This window comes from Felis catus, chromosome D4 (genome assembly GCF_018350175.1).
Source record: "Felis catus isolate Fca126 chromosome D4, F.catus_Fca126_mat1.0, whole genome shotgun sequence".
Lineage (NCBI taxonomy): Eukaryota > Metazoa > Chordata > Mammalia > Carnivora > Felidae > Felis > Felis catus.
The window spans coordinates 58,179,301-58,194,336 of NC_058380.1; the positions used below are offsets into that span (position 1 = coordinate 58,179,301).

General features: G+C 37.9%; 1 protein-coding gene across 10 annotated transcripts in view; it reads left to right on the forward strand.

Annotated features, from left to right (window-relative positions):
* Positions 1 to 15,036, forward strand: part of MELK (maternal embryonic leucine zipper kinase) — a 218,945-nt gene that overhangs the window by 24,519 nt on the left and 179,390 nt on the right. The gene's annotated exons all lie outside the window — the stretch shown is intronic.

Sequence of the window (15,036 nt, forward strand, 5' to 3'; positions counted from 1 at the left end):
TGATCTGGATGTTGGTTATGTGTGTGTATTCAATTTTTGAAAACTTGCCATGGTGGACCCTCAATACATATACTGTTCTGTATGTATATTATACTTCTGTAGTAAAATGCTTAACAGAACAAAAACAAATGGGAACACAAACATGGAAGATGATTTTTCTGGTAACAGTTTTTACTTTGTATCCTGAAATGATACCTTAGTAAGTTACTGTGTTAAATCACATTTTTCTGTTGGGTTCTGATAAAATAAGAAACTGCTTCTTTTTGAAGGTAACATTTGGCTTTAAGGTTTAATAAAACCATAGTTAAGAGTGCTGTAGGCTTTGTTAAAATCATATATATCAGAGACAGAAAGATTTGTGGTTGTGGGGCTTGGGGATGGAGTGGCAGTGGGGAGTAACCCTTAATGAACACAGGGTTTATTTTGGGGGTGATGAGAACATCCTGGAATTATATGGTGGTAATGATTGCACAACTTTATGAATATAAAAACTAAAAATCACTGAATTGTATACTTTTAAAGGGTGAATTTTATGTTTGTGACTTAAATTCAATTTAAAAAACCCCTCAAAACCATATATACCAAGGAAACAGTAAAATTCATTTTAAAGATTTAACATTCAAAGCAAGCTAACACAAGATATGTAAAGAGGAAGAAAGAACACCATTTTGTATCCCTGGCAAACCAGGATCAGACCAACAGGGCAACTTCTCTGTGTGTGACTTGAATTCAGTTCTGTTGAACAAATATTTCCTGAAGGTTTTCTTTGTATAAGATACTGGAAGGCATGAACAAGAATCTGTGAAACTTGATCATTGTCCACCAGGGCCTGATTTCTTGTTGGAGACAGATACAAGGCTATCTAAAAAGGACAAAGGGTCAGGGATGCCATATTATTACAGAGATATAAATGAATGTAATACAGGAATGGGTGAGGGGTTTGGGACAACATGTTAGAGGAAGTGAGGTTTGAGCAAGGCTTTCATAAGGGGTAGAAGTGCTTCAGAAAGGGATGTGGGAGAGAGCGTGTTTGGTAGAGTAGACAGTATGAGCAAAGACAGAGGATAGGAGAAGCATGGGGGAAGATGGTCGGATATTTTATGTGGCTGGACCACTGGGTCTCTAGCACCCTTTAGGTAGGGAGACTACCTAAATCAACTCACATTTTGGGGACACAGTACACTGAATTGAAAGTGGTAGTCCCAGTTGGGACATTGCTTGCCCTATAGAACAAGTTTAAAGGCACTGAGTTCAATCTTCAATTTTTAAAAAAAAACAAATTTTTTTTTTCAACGTTTATTTATTTTTGGGACAGAGAGAGACAGAGCATGAACGGGGGAGGGGCAGAGAGAGAGGGAGACACAGAATCAGAAACACGCTCCAGGCTCTGAGCCATCAGCCCAGAGCCTGACGCGGGGCTCGAACTCCCGGACCGCGAGATCGTGACCTGGCTGAAGTCGGACGCTTAACCGACTGCGCCACCCAGGCGCCCCCAATCTTCAATTTTTAAATTTACTTGACTTAATAGTTGTTTCCTATATCTCCTTCTCCCAGAAAAACCTTTAAAATCTATGCCAAAATTAGAAATGGAATTGTAGTAGTTTCAACTCCTCCAAGGCTAGGAGTTCTAATTCTGCAGAGTCAAACGGAAGTTAGGTCGACATAGCTGTTACCACTGCTTTGGGGAACTGTGTGTATACGCTTCTTCTTGGGAAGGAGAGATGGATGAGGCAGGAGGCTGGAGGCCAGCTTCCTGGGGCTGGCTGGGGTAGCCAAGACAGCCTGTATTTCCTCCCATCCCCTCTCAAGAAGCCTGCCCTAAGCTTCGCAGGGTAGCAGTTGTTGCTTTGGCTGAACTCGCTCACTGTGGCCGCAGTTCTGACTACACAGAGCCACACCCTACTGTGTCAACAGCAGGATACGGGAGAGAGTAGCGTTAGGATCGCTTCGTAGCCTCAGCTTGCTTTAACAGAAGTAGAGTGGGAAGGAGGCTGGTCTTTGGGCAGCTCAGCAACAATTTTCCAGTTACGCTTTTTTAGAAAAATATTAGGTTGGCCTCTTCAATTATTCACTCTTTTTGCTACTCTTTTCTGTAAAGCAGAGCTATGTTTCTCACTCTGAAAATAATTTTAGTATTATAAGCTACTAGTATATTTTACTACATTCTTTTTTTGGGCATTCCATGTCAGAGAAATAAGCTGACAGACAAATTTCTCCAAAGATGAACTGGAATTGGATCTGTTAGGTGGTGTAGCATGAAATCTTACACCTTTTAGAATTCTAGAAGGTGTGGGGACACATAATCATAGAATTGCACTGTTGGAAAGGATCTTATAAATCATGTTTTCTCACCTCTGCTTTTTGTTTCATATTTAAATCTTGACTAAAACATCTGCCTTAGCTTTGTCCATGTAATTTCTCTCAGGGTGGGGGAAGCCTTAGATACTGGATGTAGAACGGTGGTTCACAACACTGGCTGCACATTAGCCTCACTTGGCTGCTTTAAAATATATTGGGTCCAGCCCTCAGAGCAATGAAATCAGAATCTCATTGGTATTACTAAAATCCAGGATCTCTGCTTTCTGTCTGTGGCCAGAATTTGGCAAGTTACTTTGCCTTTCTGAGCCTTAGTTTCTTCCCCTATAAAATGGGTAGAATGATAGTTTTTACGGTATAGGGTTGTTAGAGTTAAATGAGTTAAGCCATGCACAGTATTTAGAGTAGTGCTAAGTAAATGTTAGCTAGTATTACTAACATACCTGTCTAAATTTGGTTTGCCGGTATTTTGTCCAGGACTTAAAATTTGTTCAGAGATTAAGATGTACTTTTCTTTCTCAAACTGTTTTATTTGTTTGTTTTTGTTTTCAATGTTTTATTAGCCACATAAAGTTAATTGAAGGGTTTTCTCCCTTTTACTGGTTTTTTTTTTTTTTTTTTTTTTTTGGCGGGGGGGGGAGAGTTTAAAATTAGTACTTTTAGTTCCTTTGGTATCTTTTGGAATGTGCTTGTAAGTCCATCTCCACCAGGGTCTTCTTTTTTTTTTTTTTTTTTTTAAATTTTCTTTTTTCAACGTTTTTTATTTTATTTTTGGGACAGAGAGAGAGACAGAGCATGAACGGGGGAGGGGCAGAGAGAGAGGGAGACACAGAATCGGAAATAGGCTCCAGGCTCTGAGCCATCAGCCCAGAGCCTGACGCGGGGCTCGAACTCACGGACCGCGAGATCGTGACCTGGCTGAAGTCGGACGCTTAACCGACTGCGCCACCCAGGCGCCCCATCCACCAGGGTCTTCTTTATGGGAAGCTTTTGAAATAGTGTCTAAGTCTGATCAGAAACTTTCCAGTGGCTGGTTTTTCATCTCACTCCAAGTATAAGCCACAGGTTGCGCTGTAGGCTTCATCCCTTGTGAACTGGCCTCCTATTAACCTCCGTGCCCTCATCACCTACTATTCCCCTCCTCACTTGCTCCATGTACCTGTACTCCTTGTTTCTTTTCTTCCCTCAGTGGTTACTTGAATGTGCCAAGCATGCACCTGCCTCAGGGCATTTGCACTTGCTCTTTCTTTCACCTGAAATGGTTTTCTCCCATATGGTTGCTTTGTGCTCTCCTTTCCTTCAGGTCTCTATTTGAATGTTCTTTAATTAGAAAGGCAACCCTACACTGTATATTAACTAACTTGAATTTAAATAAATAAATTAAAAAAAATAGGCAACCATTCATGTGTGTTTGTTTGTACTTTTGTTAGTTTATTTCTTTTTTTATTCATTCATTCAGTATTCTTTCAACTTTTGAAACAATTAGATATTTATTGAAAACCTAATCTGTGCAGGCATTTTCTAGATACTTGGGATATATCACTGAGTAAAACAGATGGAAGATCCCTGCCTTCATGGAGTTTATATTCTGGTGGTAGGGATATAGAAAAAAACAATAAACACACTAAATAAGTAAATTATATTAAAAGATGCTACTTGCTTTGGGAAAAAGAAAAAAAATTGAGCAGGGTAAAGAGTAATCAGAACAGATTGGGGAGGTATGGAGGAAAAGGGGGGCAAGTTGCATTATTAAATATTAAGGTGGTCAGAATAGTCCTCACAGAGGTGAGATTTGAGCAAGACTTGAAGGAGGTGAGAGTGTTAGTCAGTGGATATCAAGGAGGAGAATGTTTCAGGCAGAAGATTGGCAAAGACCACTAGCTAGAAGCACCTACTGTAGTCCAGGGAGGGCAAGAGGGCTGGTGTGATGGACTGAGAAATCAGGAGAGTCGTAGGAAATGAAGTCTCAAGAAATAGGATATCCAATTGTCATTGGGCTTCATAGCATGTCATAAGGACTTTGGCTTTTTCTCTAAGTGAAACAGGGAGCCATTGGAGGAATTTGAGAAGGGTGATGTCTGGTTTAGGTTTTAATAGGATCATACTGGCTACTGTAGGAAGCAAAAGAGAACTAGGGAGACCAGTTAGGGTATTATAGTAATATCCTACAGATAAGAGATGGTGGTGAGAATGGTTGGATTCTGGGTTTCTTTTATATTAAAAAAATGTATTTAATTTAAAATGTAATTAAAAAAATTTTTTTGTGGGCGCCTGGGTGGCACAGTCGGTTAAGCGTCCGACTTCAGCCAGGTCACGATCTTGCGGTCTGTGAGTTCGAGCCCTGCGTCGGGCTCTGGGCTGATGGCTCAGAGCCTGGAGCCTGTTTCCGATCCTGTGTCTCCCTCTCTCTCTGCCCTTCCCCCATTCATGCTCTGTCTCTCTCTGTCCCAAAAATAAATAAACGTTGAAAAAAAAATAAAAAAAAATTTTTTTTTTGTTTATTTACTTTGAGAGAGAGAGAGAGAGAGAGAGAGAGAGAGAGAGAGAATCCCAAACGGGCTCCATGCTCAGCACGGAGCCCAACATGGGACTCAATCCCACAACTGCAAGATCATGACCCTGGGCCAAAATTAAGCACTGAACCACCAAAAAATTATTTTCGCTTTTATTTTTTTAAATGTATTTATTTTTTTAAATGTATTTATTTTTGAGAGAGAGCATAAGCAGGGGAGGGGCAGAGAAAGATGGAGACACAGAATCCGAAGCAGGCTCCAGGCTCCGAGCTGTCAGCACAGAGCCTGATGCAGGGCTCAAACCCATGAAACCGTGAGATCATGACCTGAGCCAGAGTCAGATGTCCAACCAACTAAGCCACCCAGGAGCCCCCCAAAATTATATTTATTTATTTATGTATTTATGTATGTATGTATTTTTAATGTTTATTTATTTTTGAGAGAGAGAGTGAGACAGAGCCTGAGCAGGGGAGGGGCAGAGAAAGAGGGAAACACAGAATCAGAAGCAGGCTCCAGGCTCCGAGCTGTCAGCCCAGAGCCCGATGTGGGGCTCGAACCACAAACCATGAGATCGTGACCTGAGCCGAAGTCAGACGCTCAACCAACTGAGCCACCCAGGTGCCCCCAAAATTATTTTTAAATTAACAGAGTAAAATTTACTTTTTGTGTATGTGTACAGGTCTACAAATTTTAACATGTATCTAGATTCGTTTAACCACCACCACAGTCATGACACATGTTTAGACTAGTCTATAGTCTTTTGAAGGTATAGGTAACATGATTTGCTGATAGATAGGATGGGAGAAATAACCTGAGCGATTAGAAAGTTGGAGCTTCCATGAACTGAGATGGGGAAGACTCTTGGTAGAGCAGGTACAATCAAGAGCTCAGTTTTGGACACAAAAAAATGTGCCCAATTTGTCTAATTTCTCGAAGTTATTGGTATAAAGTTATTTACCTGTGACAGAGTATCAGAATTTTATGTACTTTTTCTGCTTATACATATAAGGAATTATGTATTTTATCTCTTTATGCTATTCCCTTTCCAGTTTTTTCCCACAGATGGGAGCATACAACAAACACTGCTCTGCATCTTGTTTTCCTCCCTTCCCAGTGGGTCTTGGAAATCATACCCCTTCAGAACAGCTCAGAATAGAATCGAGGTATATACATATACCTTAATTTTTTTAACCAGTCCTAGGTTAATGGACATTTTTTCCAAGTAGTCATTTTTTGTACATTGTGAATAGATCTGTAAGAAAATTCCCTGAAGAGTTTCTGGGTTAAAGGGTATGTGAATTAGTAATTTTGATAGATATTTCTAAATTGCTTCCTGATGAAGTTCTATCAGTTTTAGCAAGCATGAAAATGCATGTTTCTCTATATCCACATCAGTAAAGTGTACCTTTTTTTTTTAAGTTTCTTTATTTTGAGAGAGAGCAAGAGTGAGTGCATGCACAAGTGGGGGAGGGGCAGAGAGAGAGGGAGAGAGAGAATACCAAGTAGGCTCTGTGCTGTCAGCTCAGAACCCAACATGGGGCTCAGTCTCACAACTGTGATATCATGACCTGAGCCAAAATCAAGAGTTGGATGCTTAATCAACTGAGCCACCCAGGTGTCACTGAGGCTGATTTTTAACAATAATGTGCATAAATCTGTATTTCAAATAGTCTTGGTAATTTCAGGGTTCGAGACAACTTGTTAGATTTGTTTAGGTCTTTTTTTTTTTTTTTTTTTTTACTTTGTGTTTTGGCTGGTGGGCTTACACTAACCATTGAGGTGTTAACTCTGGTATTGTTCACTTGTGCTTATATTCCTAGTCTTTAATCTGTGGGTTTTTTTTTTTTTTTACAAGAATCTTTATAAGCCATTTGGCTATTTTGTGAGGATTTAGTTTAAATTAAGTACTATGAGCTGTAATTAATTTAACTGGGCTCAGGTAAAGCACAGTACTTTGCAGTATATGGAGAGTGGTGCAAGATGGAGCCACTCTCTGTCTGATGTCACTCTCAGTCAAGGAAGAATTACCATATATTATAGGTTATATAGGACTAGTGAAGGTGCCAGTGCCAAATGATATAGCAAATATTAATAAAGAGTAATTTTTGTTTTTAGATAGAATATGAATATAAATAGAAGTCCTAATACACTCTTCCCACATCTTACTGTATCTTTTTTGTATGTAAATTTTTTAATTTTCATTGCTTACAAATAGTATTTTGTCTTGACTTTTTTCCATACCATTATTTATTTAGTTATTTTTATTGAATTGTAATTGATGTACAATATTATTAGTTTCAGGTGTACAACATCATGATTTGACCTTTGTATATATTGCAAAGTGATCACATCAATAATTCTAGTTATCATCCATGACATACAAGTTAATACAATATTATTGCCTGTATTGCCCATTTTGTACATTACATGTACTTATATTACATGTACATTACATGACTTATTTTAAAACTGGGAGTTTGTACTTCTTGATCTCCTTCACCCATTTTGCACTCTCCCTCAAGCAGCTCTCCCCTCAGGCAACCATCCATCTATTCACTGTATCGATGAGTTGGGGTTTTGTTTTGTTTTGTTTTGTTTTGTTTTTTAGATTTAAGTAAAATCATACAATGTCTTTCTGTGACTCATTTCATTTAATGTAAAAACCTCAAGGTCAATGCTGTCACAAACGGCCAGATTTCATGCTTTTTTATTGCTGAGTAGTATTCCATTGCATGTGCATGCACACACACACACACACACACACACACACACACACACACTCTTTATTCATCTGTTGATGGGCACTTAGGTTGTTTCCATATCCCTGCTATTTGCTAATTGCAAATAATGCTGCAGTGAACATAGGGGTAAATATATCTTTTCCAATTAGTTTTGTTTTTGTTTTCTTTGGGTAGACACCCAGAAGGGGAATTATTGGATCATGTAGTAGTTCTGTTTTTCATGTTTTGAGGAGCCTCCATATTGTTTTCTATGGTGGTTGCACCAGTTTATATTCCCACCAATGCTGTACTTTTTTCTACATCCTTACCAAAACTTGTAATTTCTTGCCTTTTAGGTAATAGCTATGTTGACAGATGTAAGGTGATATTTCATTATGGTGCATGTGTACTTGAGACAGATGTGTATTTTGCTGTTGTCGGATAGAATGTTCTATATATGTCTGTTAGGTATATTCAAATGTACCTGACAACAAATGTCTGTTGTTCAGATCTACAGTTTCCTTATTGAATATCTATCTGTCTTTATGATCCACACAGTGATGAGATTTGGGGTATTAAAATCCACTACTATTGTATTTCTGTCCATTTATCCCTTCATGTCTGTTAGTATTTGCTTTATAAATTTAGGTGCTTCTGTTTTAGATGCACAAATAGTTCAGTTGTTATATCCTTTTGTTGGGATTGACCTCTTTACGTAATGTATCTTCTTACATTCCTTCTGGGGTGCACATGCCCCACCTTTGAAGACCACCATTCAGGGAGAATGGATGGTTGACTCTATATATTCTTTTTTTTTTTTTTTTTTTTTTTTTTTTTAAGCTTAAGAGAGGGGGGAGGGGTAGAGAGACAGGGAGAGACAGAAAATCCTAAGCAGGTTCTGCACTGTCCACGCGGAGCCTGATGCGGGGCTTGAACTCACGAACCATGAGATCATGACCTGAGCTGAAATCAAGAGTTGGATGCTTAATCGACTAAGCCACCCAGGCACCCTGACCCTATATATTCTTTAGTAGACCCTCAATTAATCCCTCTCAGCCAAGTTATTGAGTGTGTCAGTAAATTAGGGATTATCGTCTCTGGAAATTTCCTGAAGTTATGGCTATGCTAAGGGCAAAAGTGACTGTCAGTATAACCAGGGCTAGGATTGACATTCTTTTGTGAACATGGAGTCTTCTAAGGATACTTGGATTCATGATAATGACTGTTTGGGAATTTCAGTAAGACATTATGCCATAAAGGATCACTACAATGATTTTATCCAGGAAAAGGTTTGAATTCTCACCTTGGCTGTACAAAGTCTTAATAAAGATATCTGACTTTGAAAAGTCTAATTTCTATATACTCCGTAGATAATACACCTAGTAAAACAAAATGAGGTACTGTATGGATTTACCAACTATAAACTTTAATTTTAGAATAATTATATCTCTTCTTTATAGTGATGAGTATACAAGCTGTAATCTTTGATTTGCAATGTTAAAACGATGTAATCCACATGTAAGGACATTACTTGGCAGGAGGGCATGCATTCAGCTCTTCCAAGTAATATCCAGCCATTAGGGGCAAGTTAAACAGAAGAGATAGGTGGGCCAAGGATTGAGGGGGGGATATATTGTTGTCTTATCCTATTGGAAAATACTGGTTGATCTGTCAGGAAATTTTTCCTACGGACCCTGACTCAAGTAAGTAGCATGATGCAAAATCCTTACAGATATGTGAATAGCTGGGAATCTGTGTTGCAGCTTAACTTATTCCTGTCTAGGGTGCTAAAGGCAAGGAAAGGTTGGTTGAAACTTCAATCAGTCTTCTTGGCCAGGTGATATAAAGTAGAGGATGGCAAACTATGCTACAAGCCAAGTCTGGCCCACCACCTGTTTGTTTAAATAAAATTTTTATTGGAACATAGCCATACCTATTTGTTTATGTGTCATCCGTGGCTGCTTTTGCACAACAGTGGTGGAGTTGAGTAGTTGTGACAGAGATTGTATGGCTCACAAAACCAAAAATATTTACTATCTGTCCCTTTTCAGAAAAAGTTTGCTGACTCCTGGCTTAGTTGTAGTGACCTGTAGCAGAATGATCTTTCCCAGAGCCTGCTTGGTCTTTTCCTAGAAAATTGGTCTGAAATGCCCAGGCTTGTAGCTTATCAAGAGCTGACATTTAGTTAGTTCTTTTTATAGTGAGACATTTAGTTGATTGTTTTTATAGTGAAAAACAAAGCATATATGGTAAAATGCTAAAACAGTACTAAGAAGTATATAGTTAAACCCCAAAACATCCTGCTCACCTAGCCCTCTGTTTTCTTCCACAGAGACAACTAGTTAGAAATTTCTTCTATACATTTATAAGAATTATTTGTACTTATGCAAATCTTTATATATCTGTATATATCCTTTGGGATTACATAATCTGCACAGTGTATGGATCTTGCCCCCTCCTCCTCTTTAATTTTAATACTTTACTTTGAAGATTGTTTCATATTGGTACTTAGCAGCATGTGTAGGTTTTCATTGTTTGTTTAATGGCTGCATAGTATTTATTGTGAAATTTCCTTTATTCTAAGTTTGTGGACGTCATTTAAAAAGTTTTTTAATTACACAAGTAGTGTGTGAAAACATTCTCCGTATAAAGAACTAACACATCACTGGTAACTGAAGTTCTCTTGGCCTCTCACATAGGTAATTACAGTTAACACTTTGGTTCTTCCAGATGTTTTATTTCTATTTGTAGTCATTTATATTTTTTTCTTAACGTAAATTGTATCATACTGATATTATTTTATATTTGTCTTTACTCAATATTGTATGTGCCATTGTACATATAATATTAACTCATTTTTACAAATAGTTTAACCATTTTCTTGTTGAACATTTTAGGTTATTTTCTAATTTTTTCACTAATATAAGTGATGCTCAGTGAGCATCCCTGTGCATATCTTCTTGCATGTGCGTACTGAGTAGTAGAATTGCTGGATCCTAGGGTATGACATTTGAAAACTTAACAGATATTGTCAAATTGTGCTCCAGCCTTTTTTTCCCCACATTACACTTCCACCAGCAGTGGTTGAGAGTAGCTGTTTCCCCATGCTATCTTTAACATTATTATTTATAAAAATTTTGGATATTTATAAAACTTTTGGATCTTGGTCAGTTGAATGGGTGAAAATGGCATTTGATTTTTTTAAAATTTATGCTATCTGATGTTTTATTCATGTCTTTAGTAATTAGAGTTTGAACAGAGTTCCCATATATTCCTCACCCAGTTTTCCTATTATTAACATCTTACATTACTATGGTACTTTGTTACAACTAAAAAACCAATGGTGGAATATGACTATTCACTAAACTGTTTACATTATTTCTGTTTCACTAGTTTTTCCCTATGTCCTTTTTCTGTTCTAGGATTCTTTCAGAACATCATATTATATTTAGTTATCATATCTTCTTTTTTTTTTTAATTTTTTTTTTCAACGTTTATTTATTTTTGGGACAGAGAGAGACAGAGCATGAACGGGGGAGGGGCAGAGAGAGAGGGAGACACAGAATCGGAAACAGGCTCCAGGCTCTGAGCCATCAGCCCAGAGCCTGACGCGGGGCTCGAACTCACGGACCGCGAGATCATGACCTGGCTGAAGTCGGATGCTTAACCGACTGCGCCACCCAGGCGCCCCTAGTTATCATATCTTCTTAGCCCTCTCTGATCTGTGATAGTTTCTAGGGATCTTTTATTTTTAAATAAATAACGACTTATTTATTTTAAAACAAGTAATTTGTTGTCCTAAGACTTCTTACTCAATAGTCCATCACTTTCCTATTGATTTTAAAGGATAGTTTTATTATATATTGAATTTCTACATTTACTATTTTTCATGGTTTTTAATTTTCTGTCTATTTTTGTCTGATACATAATTATTTTAGTTGCTGTATCTTTATAATACCATTTCTTTAATGTCTCGTAGAATTAGCCTTTCCTTATTCTATTTTTCCTTGGTGTACTGTTTGTGCCACTTTGCATGTTTCTTAAATATCTCTAATCCAAATTGTCGATTAAAAACCTGAATAGAATAAGTGTTTTGAGAATTGGGTTTTAGTCTGTACAAGGTACACTTAGCCTAGGTTTTGTGGTCTTATCCACAACGATAAACTGACTATTAATGCCTTACTGAAATTGAACTTTATTATGATGTTCCTCATTTACCAACTTAACTCTAAACTTGGCTTTTTTTTTTAAACCTGTCTGGACCTAAGTTTCCATACTGCTTATTTGCCTTTGCTTGCTGCTCTTTCAAGTTCACATTTATGTGGCAGCCATGGCATCGGTACCCTTGATTATTAATATATTATTTCACTGCTACAAGGTGAATGTATCAACACGTAATAATCTTCAGTGTTCTTTACATTTATTTATTTGTTTGTTTATTTTAATCCTTTGGGAGGGTAATTTGATATTTTTGGTAAATCAAATATTTCTTCTGTGGAATAAATATGGTATAAAATGTCTAATTCTTGTTCAGTAGAGATTTAACCTTCCTAATTAATATTATTTACTAATGCTGTATATTCTTTGTTTCCCCTACTCTGAATTTCATCTTTTAGTTTTTCATGTATTTGCAAGTTGAAAATTGATTCAAATTAGGACTTTTATGCATTATTGTGGAATTTAATTTCACACATTATAGATTTTGAAATTTATTGTAATCTTGGCTCAGAACTATTGTTCCGAGGCGCGGTGTAATACAGTCTGCTGGTTGAATCTAATTAAGGTGTCGTATCACTTGCATGCAGTATGTATCTTTGTCTAGAATGTTCTAAAATTCCTCAGTTGGGAATAACACTTCTTTCGGTTCTTGGTCGATAGAAAACCCCAGCAATATTTGATATACTATATGTAACTATTTAAGAAGCAGACTTTGTTTATCTTTTGCATTTTTTGATTATTTTAACCAAAATGCTCAGTTGCAGTTTCTAGCATGATTACCGACAGATTGGGCATTAATCTTATTAATGTCACCTATATTCATTTACCATCACTGTGTTCAAAGACAAGCATGACCATACTCCAGTTTGGGGTACACAAATATTATAGAAGTATAAATAATTTAGTAAATGAAAGTTGAATAGCTTGCAAGTAAAATTGCTTTCTAACAAGTATAATTTATAATTTTAAAGAAAATGAGCACATTATCTTTTTATGAGATTATATTTTACAATTATTGAGTTGACTATATACTGTAATTATGTGTTGGAGAGATGGCCTGCCTTTCTTACAACCATGTGAAAACGAGCAATTTCAAGCTGTCTAGAATTCCCAGGATTATCTTGCTTGGCCCACAGGGGTTTTTCCCCCTCTTTCTTGGTTTCTGTCTCTATTACCCATTTCTTGCTCTCATTTGCAAGGTAATTGTCCCTTAAATAAACAAGAATTCTCTAAAGACTGAGCAAAAACCAGGGTTAAGTTGCACAGCCTGGCTGACGGGGCCTTTTGTGGACATGTTCTTCTCCAGCAGAATTGCTTGTCTCGAGGTCTTTTCTATTTGCTCTTTGCGTATGCTTCCAATATTTAAATAAGGAGCCTTTTCTCCCTGTTTACGTCTAGGCTTCCTTAGACTTTCCAGCACAGTACAATAGAATAAGTATTGTATGTCTCTCCTAGTCCCATCTCCACCCCTTTTTACAGTGTTTTCAACTTAGGCACTATTGACATTTTGGACTACATGATTCTTTGCTGCGGGGGCTGTCGTATGCATTGCAAGAAGTTTAGCAGCGTCCCTGCCCTTTACTCACTAGATGCCAGTAGTAACTCCCAAGTCATGACAGTAAGAAATGTCTCCAATTGCTAAGAGAGTAGATCTTAAAAGTTTTCATCATAAGAAAAACACTAAGCAAACAAAACTAGTAACTATGTGTGGTGATGGGTATGAACTAAACTTATTGTGGTAATTATTTCATAATATATACATATATCAAATTATTATGTGGCACACATAAAAAAGTCTCCACACAGTGCTAGATGTCTCCTAGCAGTGGGGAACAAAATCGCGCCCGCTGAGAACCAGTGCCTTATGATATTGAACAAATGCTTGAATTCCCTGGCTGAGACTTAGATTCTTCATCTGTGTTATGTGGTTAATAATCCTTGCTTACTGCACAGGTTAAAATACAATAAAAATGTATTTTAAAGTATCATGTACAAATAAGAGGTTGGGTTAAGCCTGGCAGCAGAACTCGGCTCTGAATTCCGTTTCTGTCATATCCCAGTGCAGAGAATGAAGCTGAGAATGTCAGGTCTTGGTGATGGGTCACAGGCCTCATGACTTCCAGTAGATGGTACTCTGCAGAGCTCTTCTGTCCAAACAGGGAAAGTGGGTGGGTACACTTCAGGAAGTAAAAGGAGCAGCGCTTGACTAGATGATGTATGTGTTCCTTCCCAGGCTGTCTGGTGGCAGCTGCAGTGGGGCAGGGCTCCATTGGGAGGACACGTGGCATTCCTCAGAATGACTCTAGCCTTTCTTACGATACTGAGTATTTAGCACTCTGGCGTGCATGGTTTTTGGCCAGCCTACCCATCTCTGGTCCGTTACTATTTTGGGCATCCCTATCTCCTTCCTATGTATTTCAGGTTCAACAAACATTTATTGTGTCTAATGTGCAAGGCATTGTGTTGAGTGCTTTCACATATTCTCTTTTACTCCTTTTATAATCCTATAGGTGGAATTACTTGTTTCACAGGTAGTAACAACAGTAGTAGTGATACTAGTATTAGTAATAGAGGCAGCAGTAGTAGAAACTAACATACAAGGAGTTCTTACTGTATGCCTGGCACTGTGCTCAGTGCTTTTCTGTATTAAAGCACTGAATCCTAGCAACATTTTTTTGTGTGGGCACTATTATTTTGCTTCTTTTTACAGGTGTGGAAACCAAGGCACAGTGAATTCAAAGGCTCATCCACACGGCTAGTAAGAGGTAGATTTTGGATTCGAATCTAGGCAAATTGTCTCCAGAGCCTATTTTCTTAGGAAACAATGTCAGAGAGATTAAGTAACTTGTACAAGTTCATGGAACTACTGTGAAGTAGGCTGGGATTCACATGATGACTCCAGTCCATTGCTGTTTCCAGTGTGCCAAGCACCACACTTATCATTCACCTGTTCTTGCCTCTTTCTGGGTAGGATAGCTTCTGTGGTGCTTATAGCACAATAAGAGGATCTATTAGAAGATAGGTCATGAATTCAAGATGGGATGATAAAAGGGGTGATAAAAAGAGGCAGAGAGGAACTTGGAATCAGCCTGGTGGAGCTTTTCTTATTCAGTACTTTGGTCTGGAAGGTACTTTCTGAATTTAAAGTCATAACATTTCTTTTATTTTGATAGATCTGGTGATGGGCCTATTATCTGTGTTGGAGCAGACCAGAAAGGGCCAGAACCTAGAACCAGACTTATCCCTGGGGTGGGCAGGTGCTGGTGGGA